This window comes from Colletes latitarsis, chromosome 9, assembly GCF_051014445.1.
Source record: "Colletes latitarsis isolate SP2378_abdomen chromosome 9, iyColLati1, whole genome shotgun sequence".
Taxonomy (NCBI): domain Eukaryota; kingdom Metazoa; phylum Arthropoda; class Insecta; order Hymenoptera; family Colletidae; genus Colletes; species Colletes latitarsis.
Window position 1 is genome coordinate 24,872,939 of NC_135142.1, and position 24,397 is coordinate 24,897,335.

General features: G+C 42.2%; 2 protein-coding genes across 3 annotated transcripts in view; both read left to right on the forward strand.

Moving 5' to 3' along the window:
* Nucleotides 1-24,397, forward strand: part of LOC143345509 (uncharacterized) — a 219,690-nt gene that overhangs the window by 49,559 nt on the left and 145,734 nt on the right. The window lies entirely within an intron of this gene.
* The window catches only part of Pgant2 (polypeptide N-acetylgalactosaminyltransferase 2), a 228,222-nt gene that overhangs the window by 24,792 nt on the left and 179,033 nt on the right, over nt 1-24,397 (forward strand). The window contains exons 1-2 of one of the 2 annotated variants that reach the window (XM_076772693.1): nt 5,651-5,846; nt 6,367-6,422. The exons of the other annotated variant lie outside the window; for it this stretch is intronic. The gene's annotated coding sequence lies outside the window, so the exon portion shown is untranslated. Of the gene's footprint in view, nt 1-5,650; nt 5,847-6,366; nt 6,423-24,397 lie in introns of those variants that run through there. 2 annotated transcript variants of the gene reach the window in all.

Genomic DNA, 24,397 nt, shown 5'->3' on the forward strand with positions numbered 1-24,397 from the left:
ATATTCCGGCAGAGTCGCTGACTAAGCGGATCTCGTGATTCCTGCGAGTCGTTTCCAATTTTTTCCCCCCGCTCGATCCAATCTCCAGATCGATTTCGTTACCGCTGTGCAGCCGGTGTTGCTCGAAAATTATTCTAAATAATTTGCAACTTCGATTCGAGCATTAATTTTCATCGAAAAATCGTCGATCTTCGAATCGGACGAATCATAGAGGCTGTAAAAGCATCTATAAAATTGATTCGGTCCATGTTTCGGTTCCAATTGAATATTGCGGTGGAATCGAACTAATTAAGTAAATGCACTGGAAGCTCGTTTGTACTGGAATTTTTAGCGAGAGTTTCGCAAACGCCGTTTTCCCAATAGATGTAAATATAATTTTTTATTTGTATCGCGAAGTAGCATATAATGGTTTGTGTACATCGAATGACAAAAATCATACATAATTTATACGAGCAAATAGCAGTTTTATTACGTAATACAAAAACCAAGCTATACAGAATTTTTTGCGTATCGTTGTATTTCATAATGCATCGTAAATACCCAATTAGCGTGCCATCAATTTTGCCGAATACAAGTAATGGCGAGGCGTGGGAGTCGCGGAGATAAATTATGCTCGGAAGGAGGCCACGAGCCGAAAAAGGTTGTGATTGGCTTATAACGCACGCATCGGGTAGCCGTAAAACGTGCCGCGGTTTTTCTGAGAAATTCGCTCGCGATTCGTCCAGCGAATCGATGACCCAGAAACGATGTCCAGGCGTTCCAGATTCGTAAACGTGTCCGTAGGCCGCGTTTTCGCGGATATTTAGCCGTTCGTCCGTGGCCTCCGTGTCATTCGCTCAGTTTAGTTTTGCGCTGGCCGGTGTTGCGGCTTGCCGTTCCGCAACGGAAACCGACGCGCGGAAAATGGATTCGTCGACTCGAACTTAATGCGTTTTCACAGTCAGCCGACTGGCCCTTACAGTCGACTAACTTGAATTAACAGAGCAACGATTACCGGCGACCCCGCGCGTACTCGTCGAATATACAGGGTGTTCGGCCACCCCTGGCAAAAATTTTAATACAGGATTCTGGAGGCCAAAATAAGACGAAAATCAAGAATACCAATTTGTTGATGGAGGCTTTGTTAAAAAGTTATTAAGAATTAAATTCAAAATTTTCAAATCGTTCTGGAAAAATTATTTTTAGTTGCAGGGGTCAATTGCAAGCATTTTTGGTCAACAGCCATACCCCCGAAATCCTACTCAGTTTCGAGAAAAAAATTCCTTACTGAAAATATAATTTCAGGCCAGAAATGTCTGCCCGAATTTTCATGGGAATCTTTAAAACATCACAACTTCTGAACGAATTGAACGATTTTAATGTTTAAAAAAGCAAACGACGCGTACTTTAGTGTAGAATATGTAGAAATCGCAAAAATATTCGAAAAGTTGGTCCTTGACCCTGCAAAATGAGAAAAACCTCATAAAAATGGTCCAATTTTCAAACAGCCATAACTCCTACAATTGTGAATATATTTCAATGAAACTTTTTTCTGAAGTAGAACTCATGAGTACCTACAAAAAAGTATTAGACAACTTTTCTGTAGGACGTCAAACAAGATTACTAAAAATGAAAAATGAATTTTTAAGAAAAATCGACAGGGGGTAGGTGCCTAAATTTTTCGACCAAAAAAAAAAATTTCAAATCGTCCTGGAAAAATTATTTTTAGTTGCAGGGGTCAATTGCAAGCATTTTTAGTCAACAGACATACCCCGAAATCCTACCCACTTTCTAGAAAAAAATTCGAGAAGGTGTGAAATTTTTCGACGGAAAAAAAAAATTTCAAATCGTTTTGGAAAAATTATTTTCGGTTGCGGGGGTCAATTACAATAATTTTTGGTCAACAGACATATCCTCGAAATCTTGCGTATTTTCGAGAAAAAAATTCAGTACGGTCGGAACTTTAACCGTTAATAACTATTTAACAAAGCCTTCTTCAACAAATTGGTATTCTTGATTTTCGTCTTATTTTGGCCTCTAAAATCCCCCATTACAATTTTTCCCAAGTGTGGCCGAACACCCTGTATCTGGCCCGCGAAATACGTTCGCTGGCGCGCCTCTAAACTGACCGGGCATCGTGCGCGCCTCTTAATGAATTTCTGTCTCAGATTCGCGAGAAACGATCCGTGGTTAACGTTGACATTTGCATACGAGGAGGGCGGGTAGAGCGGCCAACGGATGGAAAGCAGAATTTGGTATTCCAATTTGAAATTGAGCGACTGAATACTGGAATACCAAGTAGCGCGCTCGTCAACATAATAAGCACGACGAAAGTGAAGGAACAAAGCGAATCGACGAATTTCTGTATATTCTTTGTCTCTTTGAAAACTCAAAAATTATATTTAAAATCGAGGAATCGAACGAATTCTTAAAAGTATCTGATTTTGATAATCTACTCACGAAAGTATTCGAACGACGATATATTACTAATTGAAATTGACACCGTATAGTATAGTAAATATTTTGAAATTATCGTATATATCGCGTACGGGGAATGTGTGAGAATAACATGTAAAAATTTCATTGAAATTAAGTAACACATCCCAGTTAGAAATACTTTATTTGATTTAGTAGCATATCTAAGATCGCAAAAGTATTTGAACTGTACATTTAACATTAGTTAGCAGCAGTATTAATTGGATTAATCAAACATTACGCGATATATACGACAATTATAAAATATTTACTACAGTGTACCGTTTGTGTAAATTTCAAATAGGAATATGTCATCGTTCGAGTACTTTCGCGAGCCTGTGTATCTCAAGTAGTATTTGCGCTACCATAAAATCAGAGAAAAGAATAACCGCAAGAAGGAGTGGGTTCTTCAAACGAGCAAAAATTAATTGAATTTCTCTGTCCTTGCCGCTTGTTTGCTTTGTCTGATTGTTTCCATTGGATCGAGAGACTGCGGTGCGCGAAGCGAACGTAGTCTCCGTTGGATTCGCGTCGTCTTGACGGGCTTCTGGCACGATTCCCCGTGTCGAAGAAGATCTGGAGCGATCGCTGATGTTGAAATAAAGAGAAATCTCGAGCAGCCACTCGTGGGATCCTCTTATTGGCGGGTACGTCGCTGAGAGCGCAGGCAGTTTCAGGCTGTCGGCATACGGCCGCATTGCCGTGCTGGCGTCGAATGCATAGTGATCGCCTTATTTCGTCGCGGCATAGCCGAACCTTGTCCATTACCGTCCCATTTCCCCGTTCATGGCCCCCGAAATACCCGGCCAAAATGGAAAGAAGCAGGAAATACCCGTTGCCCGAGAAATCTCGCGGACAACGAGCCCTGCCATATGGCGGATCACGTGTGCCCCGGTCCTCTTGAAAATACAAACGTTTCGCTTTTTTTACGGTTCTACGTTTCGGAGATTGCTCCCGGGGAAAGGTTTCACGGCGGATGCATAAACGTTGCACGTTTGGCGATGTTTCTACTCGTTCTGTTTCGCTGAGTTTGCGAGTCCGTGCGAAACGCGTTGTAAAATTACGCCTGTCGCTGCCGGCAATAGTCATCCGTGGAACGATCTGCAGATACCGTGATCGAGTTTGGCCATCGTTTTCCAAACGTTGTTCGATAAACGTAGAAAATAAATAGTAGTCGACTGAAATATTGGTTACAGTTATCAGATTATTAGTTATTCGTTGGTTCGAAGAAAGAGAATTTAATAGAAAGTGACTGTGAGACGTGCAAGACAAACGTGATCGGGGCTTCGATGATCCTGATCAATCGTAGAAACAGTCCGTCTGCGCGATATATTTGATCATCGTTGATACCCAGTTCGTAAAACGATATTGTATTGCCTGTTGCGTCGATACACTAGAGCTTCCAGTATCGAAGTATTAAATCACCAAAAGCTCTCTGCTTCGTAATAGCGCTCGTCGACGAATTCTATAATTTACAGCGACACGGGGTAACAATATCTGGCATTGGGGGTTTCGTTTTGTGGCGCGCGGAGTCGAGTGTCGAGCGATTAAGAATTCACGAGCTCGTCAGGGTTTCCGTAACACCGAATCGCGACAGAACGACTATCATCTTCTGTCGAGTTACGAACGATTCAGGGTTCAGTCTTCTCTATCAACTTTTTTTTATCGATATTTTTTAGTTATAAACGGAGCCAAATTCCAAAACGTTTATAGAAGAATGAACTACACATCAAGTTCCTTTTATACTTCGGTTCCAATCAATACGTTTGTTACCAAAATAGAGATGTGTTTTTTAATTACTGGAACAAAATTTCAATCCTGATGTAATAGTAGAAACAAATTTCCAATCGTAGTGTTGCACAGAGTGATAAATAAATAAACTCTGGTACTCGGAACGAATCGTGTACCGATAATCGATTATACTCGTGAAACAAAAAATAAAATAAAAGTAGTCGTGACTGCGGAGGTTGTAAATTATTTTGGGACCATACAGTTCAAGATAATTATGTAATAAGAATATTAGAAAACGACTCCAGTTCTTTTCACAAGAAAAGAATAATTTTGGAAAGATAGTCTTGGACTTTGATGAACTTTGGTTCGAAAAATGTTTTTCTTGAACTATATCAAAACCGATCGTGGCGGGCCATCGTCCATTGGTCCCGTACAACTTGCGGGCGCATTCCGGTACGTTTCGTAAATAAAACGAAACGTCACTGGAGAAAGTGTGTTCTTTCCAAGTTGCAATTTTCCATCGGTCGACGTATAGTTCGAACCAGCCGCGCGACCGCGTACGAGACACAAAAGGTCCTTTGTATCCCTTGGCGTTGGTCGTAAAATTGTATTCTACATTTTTTGTCTTTTATGCCCTTGATATCGGAAACTGTAGCTATCGTAAAATATAGCAAAGCGAGCGTCTCCATTCGTAGCCAGCGAAGTGGGAAGAATCGCGGCGCGCATGGGAGAATCGAATCAAATCGATTTCATTCGCGAGGCAGAACGTTCCGCGCGGAATAACGGATAAGTCTGCGAGATTTGTACGCGTTCCTCGTCCCCTGTTCCCGTTCCTGATCTACCTGTCGTACGGAAGGAACGTTATGGGTCGCGACGTTAGTCTACCACGGGAATTAGGGGATACAGTTACGCGTTCTTGGACATGCAACCGTGCTCACGGATTTACCGTACCGTTCGTTTCGACAAATATGTCATTACACTGCACGCATCGTTGCGCAAAGGTGGGCGCGTTCTCTTTTTCCTACGTCGTTGATTTGATTTGCAATGCAGAAAAATTGGAACAATCGACCTACGTACCAGGTGGACTTAGAACAAGTCAAAAAGGGATTCTCGTGTAGCAAATCATAGGTAGATTTTAAAGTTGAGCTCTTACAATTTTAATAATTCTAATTATTTTGCAAGACGTGTTCAGGTACGAAGCTTGAAACTTCGCTAAATATTTTAGACACGTTCCTCTCGGAGCAAGAACGTTAATAATGTAATTAAATACTAATGCAATTATTTCGTTCGTATGTCTATGGCGATGGTTGATTTCTCGTTGACGTAACAGCGGATCACGTGTCGTGCGAGGGGAGCACAGGGTATAATTGAAAAGTGTCGTAAACGCGAATAGTCGTAAAACGAGGCATCGTAAAACGCTATACGTCTGTATCGAAGCGGCACACACGCTTGTAGTCATAGTTGCTTATATCGTTCGCGTCAATAATCGTCAATCTACCGTTCGCGAGCGATTGGCAACTCGCGGCGATAAATTTAATCGCTCGTGTTAGGTTCAAGTGGCAGGAAGGAAAATCGAGTTTGTTTTTCCAGTTTTCTACGCTTTTCGATATTAACTATGTGACAAACTGCAATCTGTTATCGTAATTATAAGGCGTGTCTCTGTGAGTTGAAAATTCGATTAAACGAAAAATAAACCTTCACCGTGTAGTTAAAAACCGGTTGCATTCATTTTCCGCGTGAACTGTTCTACGTAAATCTTCTTATGAATATTCACCATTTGTATCAGTATTTCATTGGGTTCTGTACGATACATGAATAATTTCCAATAAAATCTGTTAACATCTCCATGCAGAATTGTCAAGCTTCCTGGTGTTGCGCGTTGATTTGTTATTGAGACAAATAACTGTGTAAATTATCGATATAAATATGTTATTATAACGGTAAAATCAATTCAACCATTTTAACAAATTCGATTATTTTATTTTGGACTTGTTAGGACGCATTAATCAAAAACAGCAATGCGGTACACCATCGAGAGGAACGTGCAATACAGTTAAGATTTATTATAAATTGGAAAATTTACAAAATTTGATATCGTAACTATTGTGTGGTGTATTTGAATAGCTGGAATACTTTGGAACTGCCAGTAATACTGACCATATTTTCCTTTTTATGTTTCAGGTAGGAAGCATGATTGTTCGAGGCGTTGTAGGGCAGACAACGCAACTGGGCAGAGGGTGAATACTACGTTTAAAAATAAATTCATAGTTTCAGTTTAAATCATGCCAAACAGCATACAAATTTACATATTATGGCGGTCAAAATTACGGGTTACGAGCTTGAAACTTTTTCTTTATGACAAAGGGGTCGTTAATCTGTCCGCGGTGCTTCCGCACGGGCGATACGACCGTGCAGGGTGTGATTCTTATTTTTAAAAACGAATAAAAAGCCTGCAACGCTTCTAAAAATGCATTGTTTTCGAGAAAATAAATTCCGAATATTCGTCTGTCTAAAAACTATCGTTAGTATCTTAAAGGCACATTTACGATGTTTAGAGTCGAAAGAAGTCGAGCCTCGATCGAACTTCAACCTTCAAACCCAACTAACGAAGTCGCTACTACTTTGCTATAGTAAATCGTTCCTTGTTTTTCAATCCCGCGATCAATTTTATCGGCGTGTTTCACCGTGATCAATAGTATCACGGGCGCGCAGCTCGCATGATTTGGGGTGAAAATATGGCCCGTGGCAGTTCCAGTAGAAACGTCCCGTTGCCGGCCAGACGGGCAGCGAACAATGCTCAGTTTTCATTTATGGGTCGTTATCGCGAGCGCGGGTGGTCTTTAAATTTTGTCGGTGAACAGCGAGCGAGCACGAAAGGACGCGAAAAGCGTGCACACGTTTGATTCACGGCCGATTGATCTACCCCCGGGTCGTAAATTTGTCTGACGATCCCGTCGTCGCGAATTGCCTAATCGTTGCTTACTTTTGGCACCGTCGGTACACGCGGTTCGAATTATCGCGCGGCAGTAAATTAATCTTCCGCCCGTTGCCGTGAGTTCGATAAACCGCTGTAAATTCATTGTGCAGTTATTACGTTCGTATTTTTGTTTTTTTCCCCCCTCTAGCCTCGTTGTTTTTTCTCCGCAGCGCCGTCCGGTAATCGCATTTAATAAATTCCTCGCTGCGTATGAAATTATTCGCCCCTCGACGGTAGACCGCTACGGTCAAAATTGTTTGGAAATTTTCCGAAATATTATGCGCCGCGCGTTTTCGGTTCTTCATTATTATTCCGCACTATTAACCATACGGGGCGGTCGTGTTAGTTCGTCAAACACAATGAAAATAGTATACACGATGTTTCGCTGGTCGGAACGGAGCATAAATAATGTGAGATTTAAATATTTTTATGCGAGTGAACAGAAAGCGCGGTTAGGAAGAGGAATTGTTTTACTGACGCATATAATATGGTTAAACGAGATTTATTTATATTAACGATACCATGTATTAATAATTATTATACTATAAATATTTTCTCGGTATCTTTGGATTCTCCTATCATTGTCCGTGATCTTTTCGTAAATTCAGGAGCAGGTATTCGTCAGATCTCGATAGGATTGTCGATCGAAGGAGCACCGTTCGTCCGAACCAAGTCAATAAAGAGAAAAAATCTCGCGACGCCTCTGGAATAGGGGTAGTCATCAAGTATCGGGGGAGACGTTCATGGATTCACCGCCAACCGGTGCTTCCTAAGGGTGGGCGGCGAGGGGCAGAGAGAATCTCTCGAGCGGGAGCAGCTTATTGAATGCGATATTGGATTTTCGTCGACATTATGACCCTCCATCTGATACCCGACCGCGAAACGACAAGGGAAATTTAAAACTCGTCATGTCACGGTCAACCTCGCCACTCTACCTTTTTTCTCGCGCAGATGGACCCGGAATCCTAACTGCGAGCCACACGAACAACCCATCGCGAGGTCGAGTGGATCGTTCCTTTCTTTCGATTCGTCTTTTACGCCGTCACAGCCGTGAATTTGTTTCGTTTTTGTTCTTTGCCCACCGCGCGACTTCATCCCTCGTAACGGAGTTCTCGGGAGCGAATCCAGAAATTAGGGAGATACGTGAATATTAAAATTTATTTAAAATAACCGTATAGAGGTAGAGAAAAATCGGACAAAAGATGAAAATTTCGCTTCATTAAAAATTTTTCGTTTCGATGAATGGTGGATGTAGATTATTAAAACTTGTTCAAATGTGGGGTAATTCCAGTTTAGAACAAAATCCATAGAAGCCTCAAAGTCTAACAACTGGGGAGTAATGAATTAAATAGTATATGCGAATAAAAAATGGCTTCTGAAGCGACTTTAGCGAATTTGAAAAGAATGTTATCGTTCATCGACGCCCTTTTTTAAGATTCAGAGTCTGATTTTCCCTTTTTCGTTGCTCGACTCGTTATTAACAGAATCAGGTTAGAAAGGAAAAGTGTTTGCCTCGTCGCGATAATAAATTTCTCCTTCCCAGAACTCGTTGAACAAATTGTATTTTAATGTTCCGTCGCGTCTAGACCGATATGATTAATAACGGACCATTCACGCACACGGGGTGACTCCACCCGGCCTTGTCCGCATATAAATGACTGTACAGGCGCGTTGAAGCCCGCACATACACGTAGATGGATATACGGAAAGGGAGATCGAACATTGTCAGATTGGCTGCCATTGACGAGACGCTGAATGCATTGAGTGACAGTGCTGGCAGATTGTGAACTACGAGCAAACGACACGATGGGAGAGAGACAGAGGGAAATTCTACGAAGTCGAACGATAAGATATAAACTAACGTTAGATCCGAATTCGGTGATCAAACAATCATCGAAAGTTAGGCAAACGCTGACACACAGTATTAGAATTTTATTTGGGTGTGGCAAATAAACTGTTCTTTGAAATAGTAGTCACGTAAAGAAATAGAATGCGATAGTATTTTTAAATGGTTCATTAAAATCGACGAAGGGTTAGTAAATTAGATGCAAAAATTTGGCCAAGGATCGTCGTTGATGACTTCGTGGAATTCGAATGCATCCGAGCAAAACTATGATAATTCGAATCGTACCGATAAGCCTGGCGCATACATCTAGCTGAAGGTCATTTAGATAACGTGAGAGAATCGCGAATCGTCCAAGTTCTCGAAGGCAACGTCCGCGCAGAGCCAGTTTCACGATCATCGGGTCAGAATCGTGTTGCATAGCAGAAATTCTTCAACGTCCTGGCCAAAGTTACTTTCACTCGGTCCTCGCTAAGCGAAACTAACTTTCCGGAGTGATTTTTCACGAGGATTTCATTTCGTGCTCCGGAACGAAACGACGCAAGGTACGTGGTATTGCGGGGGAGGATGGGTGGCACCGTCAATTTTTCATAAAGATTCCACATTTCATTTTCGCTATATTCATAATAAATATAACTTCTACGTTTCGCTACACGTGGAATATTCTGAGTTGGTGTGATACGTGGAGTCGACTGTGAATAAAATTCGAACAAGGTCCCAGAAAATTTCCTTTAATTATACAGGGATTTGTCGTTTAATATTTACCTGTCGCAAGAGTCGAGAATTTACCTACTCTTTGTACGCTTCGTAGCACGAGAATCTGAGTAGTTGTAAGACCCTTCGTGCTCTCGGAGGGAGTAGAGAAAGTTGTGAAACTCGTGTATTTACACCGCCAAGTGCAACAGACTTTTGGCTCAAAATACACTTTTGTAATTTAAGTGGTCATTGATGTCAACCACCGTAGGTTGAACAGCATATAAAGAAAATTCTCTGTTTCCACGGCCAGCGAAACAGGGTGACGCTGTATGACACAAATTCATCCCCGAAGTTACTCTCCCGGGGTCCTCGCGAAACGAAGCTAACTTTTCCGGGGTGATTTTTCATAAGGGTCTCATTTCGAGCCCGGTACGAAACGACGCGAGATGCTTCGTCTCGCGAGGGACGCGTGGCAGGGGTTGTGGAACCCGATGAGCATTGGGTAGGACGAAGGGTTGGGCGGCGTCGGCGGTGGAAATTGCTGGCTGAAAAGGAAGAACGCCACCGCAATATTGTTCCAGGATCACGTTTTCTACCCGGAACGAGTGGGCGATTGATCATGTTGAACATTGACGCCGGGACCGTATTACGGGGACGTGTACCATCTTTCTTCGCCCTTCTGCCGCTATCTGTCTGTCTGTCCGTCTGCTCGAGCCGTTATCTTCGTGCCACCCCGACCGCGCACGTCCGCTCGCGTGTTTGGTTTTGTCAACGAGCGTTTTCGCGTTATATATCGTTCACGCTTATCTATGCGGGTCGCGCGTTTTTAAGGGTGGCTCGCGCTACTATAAATGCGAGCAACGTGGCCGATTAGAATGAGAAACACGCTCGTAACTGACCGCGTCGTTTAGGTCAATGTCGTCAGCGTCTATCCTATTTGTTACAAATTTACAAAGTGTACGAATTTCTGAATTAGTGGAATTGTTGCGATTTTGCAGCGTGTCTCAGCCAATCAACCCTCGGAATCTCTGTTAATGCGAAAAGGCCATTTTGTCACGCGAATTCATGGATGGGCGTTGAATAAATAAATTAGACTTTAGTTTAGGGGCGAAGGAAGCTGGTAGTATCATGAAGTGTGGCCGTGAAACTTCCAACAACAATGGAGTTTGAAGTTCCCGGGGCATCAGCAGTTTATGAGCAACAAGAAGCCAAGGGAAGGGATTTTCTGAAGCTTTTGCCTTCCACTCGGAGATTTCTGTCCTTTAAATTACGCGGAAGAGATTCACAAGTGCATGATACCTGTAGCTATTTTTACCGTACTTCTGAAGTTCTCGAATTAAGCGAGTCACTGAATATTATTACGATGCTAATTCGACACGAGTAAGAACCAAGCGTCGCTAATACGACGAATGATTACAGCGTTTATTTTTCCAGTACATTTTCATGATTTAACAAAATTAGAATAGGAATATTGGTAATCGTCGTTTCAATGGCACAACGAAAGTAAAATACGAAGCATCAATGATAACATCGTTATTTGTAATCGTAAATAAATGTAGTTGTGTAGATAGAAATTAATTTACGTTTAGTAAAAACGTAAATCCTTTTTGCAATATATTTTGTTGTCGCAAATATTACTGTTGGCACCGCCGTTTAAAATGTTTCATTATTCCAATATCGGAGTAATTTCCTACCATACGTTACACTCTTCGTTCGGAAACGTTTTACAAAGTTGTTGAAGGATGATTTAGAATTCTACGGGGTTAGCGCGGGGTTATCAAATCCAGGCAAATTTGAAGAATAACTCTTTATTCGCGTTAGAATTGGATGCCGTAAGATTCCCATGGAATCACGGCGAAAAATTTATCGCGTTCATTCACGTCGCGGAGAATCGATTTGGGGGCCGATTCGGTGGTTGGTTCCGGTCGAGTTTAAGTTTTAACGAGATCAGTGGTAAACTCTGCGTGACGAGGCCAGAGTAAACGGTGGTCAGTGTGTGTCTCGGACAGCTTCGGACCCATCTGTTCGCCATTCTCTGTCGAAAGACTCTTTGAATCGAGAATATGCTCCCGCGTCAGTTTCTGGTCCTATTCAGAGTTACGTTAGATTCTAGCAAAAAAAATTTTCTCACGAACTCCTTTGTGAGTTAGATCGCCATAAGAGGGGTAGTTATTCCAATTTACCTCGTTGAATGTATATTCTCCGTCGAGGGTTCCATTCTTGGAGGCATTGTATTATATTCCAAAAGTTTGACGAGAGTCTGACAAATCTACTGTCGTGTCTCCTATAAACATCTGTCGAGAGATTCCCTGAATCGAGAATATCTCTGTTCCCTGCGTCAGTTGCAGGTTCTATTCAGAGTTAGATTTTAGTAAAAAAAAAAAAATTCCTTGCGAATTCTTTTGTGACTCAGATCGCCATAAGAGGGGTAGTTATTCCAATTTACCTTGTTGTATGTATATTCTCAGTCGAGGGTTCCATTCTTGGAGGAACTGTATTATATTACAAAAGTCTGACGAGAGTCTGACGGATCTCCTGGATCCTTTATGACTCGTATAACGATAAGAGGGTTTGTTATTCAGAGTCCAATACCACCCTCGTAACATCAGGGCGTGGAATATGTTTATGATCTTCGGATCATGGGGGGTTGTAGGCTTTATCGCTGTTCCGAGTCAGTGTCCCATTCTTAGAGGAGTTGTATTCGACTCCACCCGTCAGGTCTCTCGTACCTGTTCCTTTATGACTCGGATAACATTGAGAGGACTAGTCATTCGGAGTTCAATACCAATAGCAGTGCACACGGGTAGAGGAAGCTCGCGTTCCTGATCCTCGGATCAAGGAGCTGCTGGGGTGTCTGTTTTCCGTTTCTGCACCTGCCATTAGAGATCAATTTTCTCCTCTTTCTCGCAGGTTCTCGATCCGCTTTCCATTAGTACACTATTATCTACGCGTCAAACTCTAATTTTCATTTCGAAGGTAATAAGAAGTTCATCCCTTATTCGTCGTACGAAGGTTGGTATCTAAATAGGAACATTGTACCTCGTCTCTTTTCAAGTACTCCGAGATCCGCCGCGAAATCTGTTGCAAGTTCGCCAGCAGCGAACGAAAAAACTGGAAATCTTCGTTCGTGCACCGTTTGTAAGTAATTTTACACTCTCGCGCATCTCTGTAATTTACTCGTACACAAAGCGCCCGGGTGCCGTTTGTCCGTGAACAACTGTCCCATGCATACACCCGAGTCTATTCTGCCGCGTCCGTGAGAAAAACCGTGGCACGCTTGTCCCCGTTTCCCTACGTTTTCACCTTTACGCTGTTTCGTTGTAACGCTGCCCATTGTAGCGTCTATTAAGCTCAAGCGGTGGATGTGTAACGAAGAAACAAACGGTATCGCCATTGTAACGCGAATGCAACGTCTCTAGTACAACGAAGGGGCGCAAAAAGTTTACATAACGCGAGTCGAAGCGCTTTTCGCGGCTGTTTCAGGGGCTACGAAACGATCTTGCGCGCGCAAAATTGTCAGGATCTTCACCAGAAACTCTTAAATTTCATTCCACAAACGTTGACCGTCGGAATTCTTTGAGACCAAAACTTTGAGTCCAGACAATCGTAAATTAAACTTTATTTCCTTCATAATATGAAGCTCGACACTTTCAATACAATACTATAACAGAAACTGAATTTGGGAAATATATGAATAAAATTTAAATTATAGGTATCTATACATTTTTGTGGGAAAAGATTGTTTCCTTATCTTTGGAAGTCGAATTAGAAAATTGCATCGTTAGTTGTTCATATTAATGGAGACTCTTGGAGTGCAAAGGGTTAACGTTTCAACTTAAGAATTAATTATTTTAATGTAAGTGACGAGTGTCTGAGTCGTTAAAAATGCGCGAATAAAATTCTATGGGCGATAAAAGGAGGACAGTTTAGTTCTGTGCGTAGTGTCCGAACAGCTCGCTAGAATACGCTGACAAAGTAACGTGTAACGTTGTGGTGTCGCGTGACTATCCGGTCTCGAAGATAAATTTACACGCGGCTTGTCGTGTCCATTCATAAAGCCGCTTCCAGGTTACTACCATTATCGCGAAACTATTACTATCGCGTTACTAATACCTGTGCGGCAACGACGACGGTGTAAGCGGCGCTAATAGTAGTAAAACGAAACTCCTCGAGCCGCGTGAATGAAAGACGTGTGTTTAACTCTAATCACTCTTGGCAAACAGTGCTTGGCTAATCAGCTGTTTACACAGGCGGTGGTGTTCGTGTCGTTGGACGATTGTTAGAGCGTTTCGATTCTCTCCTTGTGTGCACAGATGTTTGCTCGCACGTGTGACGACGACGCTGCATCGAGACCGATGGCCGATCGAACAGTCGAAGGATCGATGTCGATTCGGATTGAAACGAAACGACGATCGAGCAAAGAAACGTCGCGAGCTTCGAACTTGATTAAAAAGATTTGGATCTACGTTAAGGGGATTCGTGAACCTCGAGGATCGATACTAAAATACCATCTTATCCAGCTGTAACGTACAAAGGGTTGATTATTTTAATTACCGTACATTCAATCGCGCGTAGTAACTTGCCGTTTTAGTAACTGGCTTTACGAGAGTCGGAGTCTTTACGAACGTCGTTTCTTTCGAGTCCCTTTCCGTCTCTCTCTACGTACGGCTGCTGATGAGATCCCATAAAAGGAGAGAATGGAAGTTTGTCGCGGAGAAAATTGTAACATCGACGTTAGCTTTATGACCAGCCCGATGTTGCTCCTTTCGCGGGATAAAGTTTTATAGATTCGATATCCATCAGCTTCGGACGGAGATCGAGGCTTACGATCAATCCCCTTTCCCGCGACGAACAGTCTTCGGCGAAAAATCGATCTCCGTTACGCGTCTCGGTATGGATATACATATATCATCATCGCGAATCATCGACTCAGCAAAGTCTCGATGTGTTTGCCCAATCGTCGTAATGGGATGGAACTTGTACGTTTTCCCGACAGTTCTGCTCTGGTGCTGACTCCTGAATAGTCCAACCGGAAGCCCTGCTAATCCGTTGACGGGGATTTCCTATTCGGGATTCCAGAGATCTAAAACCGTCGTTCAGTAACCTTTTCGTCGTACGTACGGATCTGCTAACGAACTTTCCGAAGGTTAAAATAATTGAGTTAACTGGATTTTCTATTACTCGTATCTTTTATATAAATCCATACGAAACGTCGTATTATTTATTTTTAGTAAACACTTTTGTATCCATCGAGAAAAATATGAAGAACTCTTTTATTGTAATAATAAGTTGTGATAGTTTGAAGATAGTTTTGGCTGGCACTGTGCGTCGTGTTTTTCTTGTAAATGACAACTAGAAACTCGAAGTCGAAATCAACGTTTGCCAACGAAAACATGTGCTTCGATTGCATCGAATATGTGCATGATAAAAGATTAAAGTATACACTGTGCGAATCCGACGAGAACTCAGGCTGATGGCATCTTGCAAGCGCGTCACGCCTTCGCATAGAAAAATGTGTTTTACATATTTACCTGTACATATAAAGTTCAAGTGCCAAAAGGTCGGTTCCATCGAATGCCGCGCGACTTCGACGAATTTAATATCATTTTTCAAATATCACCTATTCCATTACGCGGCGTGGACCACCTCGAGTCGTATAACCTTTTAGTATCGCCTGATAGTAGCGATTGGTTACTTTTCTCAACGCGTCGAACGTTAATCTATCGTTTATCGAGTAAATTCTTAAAATTCATTCGAATCGTTCAATATGGTTTTCTATTTCCATACGGTTTAAAAAACACAACATCGTATAAATTTACTACTTTATACTTATACGCGTATCGATTCATGGGTACGTGCAATTCGAATAAAAGTTCAGGTTTCGCTTTTAGGAAAACACCCTGAACCACGAGGTGGCTGGCTACGAATTTCACAGTTGTTTCGGTTAACGAACGGTTACGTCTACCAAAAAGAGGCAGAATATTTCCGTACGTTTATTGTAGGTATCGAATAACATTGCAATTTTCGCAACGATATAACGTTATCTTCTATTTATTTTAAGAAGTATTCAATCCTCTTTTGAATAACGAAGTTTCGCCTTTTACAATTAAAACGTTCTCCAATCGTAATTAGGACTGTGTTAAAATTGATACATATACTAGTACAAAATTATATATATTTTTAAAGATAGCAACTGCGAGTCTCCAAATCGTTTTCACATTTGATTTATACGTTCTCGAAAAATATTTACATTTTGTTCCACGTTCCTCGCGCGTGGTTTAAATAGTTTAAATCGTTTCAAAGCGCGTACGATGTTTAGGCGCGCGTGGACACGCGTCCACATATGTTCGTTTAGGCGTGTCGTTGCGACCCGCTCGAGGTATGCACGGAACGATGCATTTGCATGGAACCGTGCATCCGTTGCTGCGTCCGCTGTGCACACAGCGGCCCGTTTAATATATTTCGACACGGTCCACTCGTACGATAACGCACCGGGGCATCCCCGATGGTTCGTCTCTTTCGTTTTACTCCGTTGACGAAATTCTCTTAAGTTTCGTGTCTTCGCGTCGTCGAAGCGTTCGCGAATTTCGCCATAAATACGCGCGTTCCCCGCTAATTCGGGCCCATTGAAGTATTTAGTGCCCGCCGTCGGTTGAACGGGGCCGCGATATGTAAAGCAAGGAAACTTTGCCAACTGGGAAACACCGGGGAATTAATCGTTAAATTAATTGCGAAATTAGCGAGTTACTGTTGCGTAATCAAATTTCCAGTTGCGCGCGCTGACTGATTACAGGGCGGAACGAAACGTAATGGAGTATCTACGGGGGTTCCTCTTGGGTAATGATTTATGCTAATACTTTGCGTTTCGTTTTGGCTACGTTCGAAGATCTTTCGCAACGGTGGTCGTTCTGGCACGATGCAATCCCCGACAAAATTCAAGTTAACTTCTATTTTTGAAAGTTCACGTTCGGATAAGAAGTCTGTTTCTCTCTAGATGTCTTATAATCGCGTTTATAAATTAATATACGCCAACAGTTGCCGGAATCTAATTAAATATTTATTAAACGTCGAGTTTTCAGAGGGCACGCCGTTCGCGCGATTGTTCCCCGTAGCCTGTAATAACCGACGCGAAATAAATCTTGGCAATTGTCGAGGCTGTCAGGGGGGCGGGTTCATTAGCAACTTTCGCTATTTCCGAGCGTGCCGTTTGTTCTGGCGCGCATTCAGCTACCTACGACACCTTGAACCCTCGTCTATTTGATTTTCCACTCGTGCAATTATTTATTCTGACTGGCTGGGCAGCCCGGGCGACGGTGTCTCGCGCTCACGTAAGGCGGCGGGTAACTCCTCGCCGTCGGGAAACTACACAGCAGCCGAGTCGTACTTCCTTCGGCTCGGACGTTAACTTCCGGCGTAAACGGCAGCGAGCCGACTCGAGGACAATTACCGCGTTCGTCTCAACGAGCTTCCTCGAGACGTGCCCCTTTTTGTTGCGGAAGCTGCTTGGAAAATGTTACGCGAGACTCCGCTTTGAAATTACAACCGGGAACGTAATATTCGATGCGAACGCGCGTTGCACCGTGCCACGCAAACACTTAGCGATTTACACTGGGATCGTGGACCTCTCATATTTCGTGGAATTAACCCGAAAGCTCGCAGCGAAACTCTAATACCTGACCATCGATCCAATTTTCGCGAGTAAGTAGTTCTTTAACCCCTCGACTTACGATTTATTTTCTAGCAAACGTTCTTATTCGATTCGATGAACAACGTGAAAAAGTATTTAAGTGAACGAATATAGGAAAACAAATTTATATGATTTCCAAAAAGAAACAAATATTTTACTGAAAGTACCCTTGCAGGAAACTCTAATACCTGACCATCGATCCAATTTTCGCGAGTAAGTAGTTCTTTAACCCCTCGACTTACGATTTATTTTCTAGCAAACGTTCTTATTCGATTCGATGAACAACGTGAAAAAGTATTTAAGTGAACGAATATAGGAAAACAAATTTATATGATTTCCAAAAAGAAACAAATATTTTACTGAAAGTACCCTTGCAGGAAACTTTATTCGAGTTAAACAACATATTTTGTCCGTTTTAACCCTTAAGTTTAATAAAAAGCAACATTAAATAAAATAATTCTGTTGAGATTGAGAGTCTACTTAAGGGTTGACTATTTAATCCTAGAGTATCCTGTATATTGGATAGATCACGTATCGTGCTGGCTGTTTATGGAACAGATCGCGCCGAATAGAACGACGAATTCGTCACAGACGCATTAAAATGAACCCTTTGAAGTCTCGGTTGGAGGAAGGCTGTGTTTAAGCTCGCCGTCGCGGGCAAATAATAAGGTTCGGTGTTTCTGGTTACCAGAAGGCACGAAACTCGGCGCGGACTCGTTAAGGCTTTTAAAAGAAAGCAGCGTCGAGAAACTTTGCAGACCTCTCGCCAGGGAAGACGATGGGAAGGAAGGTCCACCGAGCTTCCTCCGCTTCGCGGACCTCGTTATGATATTATGAGGGAAACGCGCATTTAAATAGGTAGGAGGGAGGGCAGGACGGCGGCGACGTGGAAGGCGCGATGGAAAAAGAAAGGGATGAAAAAAGTCGAAGAACCCTCGACCGGGCATCTTACGATCCAAAGTGCTGGGCGGTTCGAGGAGCGCGAAGTAAAGATTTTTATCGCGGCGCGAGTCGTCGAACTTTAAAGTCGTGCTTCGATCAGGCGTCGGCTGTGCTTCAACCCTTGGTCCACGGACTTGGAATTCACCCCTCGGGGGGCGTCGGGACGCAACGAGCAGCGGCCTACGAATTCGAAACGAAATTCGAGACATCGAGGGAATCTACAAACAGTCGTTAAATATTTAACAAATTTCTCGGTAAACTGGAATCTAAACTTTACGATAGCTATTTTCATTCTGTATCTCTATTGCGCAAGGGACGGTTTTAATCTCGATTAAGGGCAATGGGGGACCAAGTAACGATCAACCATAAATTTTGCGAATTTAGAATATTGCTCGGTATTTAAATATTTTGGATGCAAATGATCATTACGTTTCTATCACCTGGTGATAGCATACAATATCCATCGTGTGTTTTGCAGTTTAAATCTTTCGAATAGATTGTACATTGCGTCGGAAGGACGTTTACCTCGGAATTGTATTCGATAGCAAACTAGGCACGAGCGAACTTTATGGTTCAGTCCTGGGATGGAGAACAGTTTATAGAACGACGATAGAGAATGTTTGCAATATCAATTGGAAGAAATAAGTGTCCCAGCGTTGCTATTGGAACAGGTCGTACGATAGCGTGTCTGGAAACAGTTTCTATCCGAGCTGTGAATACGTTTTCAATAACGCTGAACGTAGTCGTGACAGTGTATCATTCTCGTTGAATGTTTTCGAGCGATAACTCGTGGTCATCTCGAAAGCTTTCGCATCCCTGCAGTGCTGCACCTGTACGTGATTTCGATAACACCGTTTCTATCGGGAAATTTGCAACTTTGGTTAGGAGTGAAAGTAGAGTTTCAAACGAAAAGAAATCGCCTGCAGTCGTAGCCGTTCCGTGACTGTGGGAGCAGCTTTGTCGTGGAGGCACGAATCGATGACCGTTGATTCTAGCAGAATTATCAGTATCCCGGGAGATTCTGATGGCTGCTAGGTACCCTGGAGACCGGCCCAGCCACAAATTGAAACCGTAACGGTCCGACCTAATCGCCTTCCCCGGAGTAGCATTAAACACGATTGCCAGTAGAGACACGTGAAAACGAGGCTGAAAAATGAGCGCGATCAAGCAACTTACCGCGCGAAACGATCCCTCAGCGAGAAGGTAATCGTACGGATTTCTTTTACCGTGTAGCGTAATAATATTAGGCTATCCCAGAAAATATGCATTCATTGTGATAAACTACGCGTATAATACGTGTCGTTGCAAAGCCCTTTTCTTCGTTGGTTTTTATAAATATTAGCCTGTGACGTTTTTAGCGATTCTCTATGCATATGCTTTCGCGATCGTTTGCTCGATCGAACGATCCGTTGATCTCACCTTTCCTTTTTAGAGAGAATGTCCGTCTCTTGGAAAATATTCAAAGGGCATTAACGTACTGCCTTGATTCACTGTCGCGCCTAGTCGAGGCGGTAATTGTAAATTCGCTTGTAATTTCGCTCGCAAAATTTCCAGTCTCAAAATTGGTGTTCATTAAACCGTCATTTGCGTCCTTTGAACTGGGAACTCTTCGCTGGAGACTGCCCCGATCGATTCATTATCGGAAAATAAATTACAAACGAGCCGAGCGCAGAGGAGAACGTCATTTAGACGGCACCGGGGGGAAATTTATATTTTGGTCGGCTGGAATTAACGTTGAAATAATGCGTGGGCATTTTTAAACCGGGTGTAAAAACATTGCCGCCTCGATGACATAATAAATGATCGATATTCGATATCAGGAATAGCCAGGAATGGAAAATTACGAGAAATCGGGAACGTTATTAATATTTTACTTATTCGAACGACGGATACAATATTAATTCGTTGTTTGTTCTTTGACATTTCTTTACTGGTCCATCAGTTAACCCATGCTACCTCCATCGTCGCGGTAGTTTCCGTTTAAATTGGTCTGTGCTTTGTTTTCATTCAACAAATGCCTGCAGTGTTTCGATTCCACAGAAAAACCTTTCAAATAGAGAAACATTGTTCTATCAAAATCCTTGTAATTGAACCAAATTGAAGTTGTTATCGATGCTTCATCGGTTTCGAAAAATTGCTATGATACTCCCCTGGGCGTGTCGAGCCAAAAGTCGGTCGGATCACATAGGAAAGAAGAACGATACAACAGTGTGTTTGGGCGTTTGTTGGTGGAAGTTTGTCGCTGGTGTGATGAACGCTCTAAATTTTTGCGCTGAATAAGAATCGTTCTCGAAAGGTGACGAAACAAAGAAGTCCAACGATTCGTTCGCGATGGAAAAACTCTAGTATTGTTCCACAGTCGAGACGATCGCGAAATGCTAAGTTAAATGAAAACTACGTTTTCGATGCACCGTTGTACCTTTTGATTCGCGGAACAATACGATCGTAAAACACCTGGTCAAGCAAAGGAAGCCTCGTTCTTCTTCCTCCAAAAATTAAAAGGTGAATGTCTTCAATAGTTAATCGATCACTTATGAGTGTGGAAACTACATTCATATACGTTAAGAATCTGTATTAATTTCAAATTTCTAACAGACTAAACGAAATTTCATGCATTAATCATTGTTTGTAACGTCAGAAACATTCAATAGAATTAAATTATACGAATAATTTACTTGCAGGTAATAATATTAAAAAAAAACAATATAGTAATGCGTATTAAAAATAGTTAAACTTTAGACGCGTGCAGTTCCGAAACTACTAGAGTTTTTTTCATAATTGAGCCACTGTTAGAAGCGGTAAGCCTTCCCCTTTAAAATGGTTTTTGGTTTTTCTCGATCGGACTTTCCGTTTTCGAGATATCGTAATTTTTGTAAAAGGTAATTTTTCCTAATTCGACTATCGCTGTCTCCGTCTAACGCGTCGCGTCGGACCTCCTTGTCGCACGTTGACCCACTGACCGAGTGACCGAGTGACGTAATGTTTACTATTTACTACGATCACGTGTGGCCATTGACTACGCGAGCGCAACAACGAAACGTAAACAAACTTCGAAACCTTTTATCTCCGGAACTAGCCACCGCATCGACTTGAAATTAAAATCGCTATATCTCCGGAACTAATAAAGCTATCGACTTGTTCGAACGCTCATTTTAAAGGGCATTTCATCCTCTATCCGATTACTATACCAACTACTATAATGGACGTTGCCTTCCATGTTTATTTGGCTACACAGAGATGCGAGTAAGACTAAACTTATAAAATTTGAATTGATTTTTGTATATAAGGTGCTAAATAACAAGTCAAGAGGCTCACAATAATTCGTATAAATAAGTTTTGCGAACGATTGCGAAAATTAACTCCGTATTAATCCGTCTTTAAAATATTTCCATAGAGGTACAGGTTGAGTGTATTCTTTCGTTTCAAAATGTTTCGTCCAATTGATAATACGTTTTTCAACGACGCGACGCGAGAAGAAAATATTTGCAGATCGTCGTTCGTTGCTCGCGGACCAGAAAGTGGCCCGATCGCTCGACAATATTGACACACCGGGTGTAGTGTTTAATCGCGTTATCATCGTTTGCTTGGTGTTCGCCTACTACGATATTCCTCTATGATCGACATTATATCGTACGCGTGTACGCGCGCGTGTTTACCAGCGCCGCGGCCCACGAGCTTACAGAGAGCCGGTTCTAACCAGCGTTGCAGCTAATTGCACCTGTCAGGCTGACATAATCGATCCGGCGCAAAGTGGAGACGAATGGATGGAAGGAACCGGCTGAAACCTCTTGGACCACGTGTGACGGATGATGGACGAAGACGTTGATCCCTCGAGGCGGCAAAGGGGAAACACCTCCCACCAGAATAATCTAGATTGGATTTAACGATTGGGGAGATGGAATTCGTCTCTCTCTCTCGGAGTAGTCGCGATCGATCCAAGACGAAACACGTGCAATCCTTGGAAATCTCCGCAACGTGAAAATTATTGAATGTTTACATTTTTAGAAAACGCGAGGTAAACGATTCGATCTCTATCGAATAGCATTGGGATGAACCGTATAAAAATAACAAAATCCGTTATTTCATAAAAGAGGAACCTCTGCGATAGTTTTTTCACAGTCGAGCACCGCAGTTGAACTTTGCGCGCAGTTTTTATTCCGTCGAAAATCTGAAATTTCAAACGGCATCGACGGTGTTATGAAATGGGTGTAAAAGTTACGAAACGGTCCGTAAGCCGTGTTGTTATCTTGTTTGCAACTTTCGTTTCTAACATAGCGCGAAATCCCGGTCAATATTGAAACAGAATATTTTTTCGGATCGTCGACAATATTGACGGGCGGCTCGAATACAGCGCGAATGGGAGGGTAGTGGGGGGACAAAAATTGAAGTTTGCAGTTGTACTCGGTATCGGGAAATCCTCGGATCCTCGACGTTTCTCTCGAATGCGCTCGCTTTTGCCCGGCGAGGTGACTCCTGCGCCGTACGTAAAGCGTAATCGGGCAGAAAATATCGAGGAACTTTCGAATAGGGGGTTGCCCCGATTTATTTTAAACTTTATACCATTTTGACATTCGACCATTTTGTTTCGATCGACGATACCCCGTTGCGCGCAAACTTTGCCAACCCCCGTAGCGTCCAACGAATCACTTGGGTATTCTTTGAAAGTCAACGAATCACAAAATTCGTTTTTATTTTCGATCAAGACAAAATTTAATATGCGTTTAAAATTACCTCTCCCGCGAAATTCTCTTTTGCATTCGTCCGATCTTCGGCTTCTCTTGATTCTTCGTACGTTGCTTTTCGATACTCTAATTTTAATCCTGAATCTTGGCTGCGACTCTGACTACGCTCTTTGTTTTCTCGTTACGTGAAAAATTACACACACTCGCTGAGCAAAGCTCGACGCAAGTTCGCTGACCCTTCGCGAACAGTCACTCGATTCACTTTGGACACCCTCGCTGAACGTTTATCGCACTTTATGGCACACTTAAAGTGCTCTTTGCTGGCTATTTGTACACCAGTTTATTCTCTGCCATTTTGGAGAAGAATCTTTCGTTTGTTAAAATATTACGAGAGAATTTTCGGGACTCATAAATGAATTTGTTAGCAGAATCAGGTACAAATGCAGATAATGCATCTTTGTTTAAAACGAAAATCCATTAAAATTTCAACGAATGAGGCATATTTCAACCACGAGCAATTAATTATGTCACGGTTGTCGTACTCGTTTCGAAATCAATTTTTCTTCTTGAGAAATCTTTGTAAATTACGTGCCAGGAAACTCGCTAAGGGCGCGATGGGAACTTAAACGCGGATAATTAGCAACTAATATAACCTCTGGGGCAGTCTAAAGGCGAGCGTAGAATGGCCGTAGTAAAGGCACTCTGTAAACTTCAATATTGAGTGAGTTATTCCATAATGGGTATTTACTACCCAGAACCTGTACACCGTCGGCGGATGTAGCGGGCGTATATGACGTTATGTGCATCGATGATACATAGATGTATGCGGTTTACGATGACAAGAGTACATTGCTAAAACGTGTATCGTTGAACCATCCACGGTTACAATCTCTCGCGTGGCTTTCGTGCAGCTTGGTACTCTCAGTTTGTAATTTTCTTGCATTGGAACGAATTGCGAAAACTCATTTTTCATGCAGAGGCTCGAGGTGGGGATCGTGTTACAAATCCTCGAAAATGAGTTTTTATCCCGATTTTATTTTTATGGAACCTTTTACATAGCAAACATCTTTTTCTACCATCAAACACTTTTTGCGACCTTAACTGAACGTATTCATGCAAAATATGAGTATTTTCCGTCGCTCTGCACACGTAATTTATAAAACTGTCCGGAGGAGGTAATTTTTGGACTTTCAAAGCACGTTGTAAATTAACTTTCATAATAACCAATTCAAATTATTCTTTGATGTTGCAACCTCTATCGCGGGTCATTCAGGGATATAGTCTTTTAATTGAAAATTTTACCAGAAAACAAATTTTCTCTTCAAAGAGTTAAAGTAATTATCTTTTGATAGAAACTTTGAATTTATCATAAAAGTGGTCGCGTT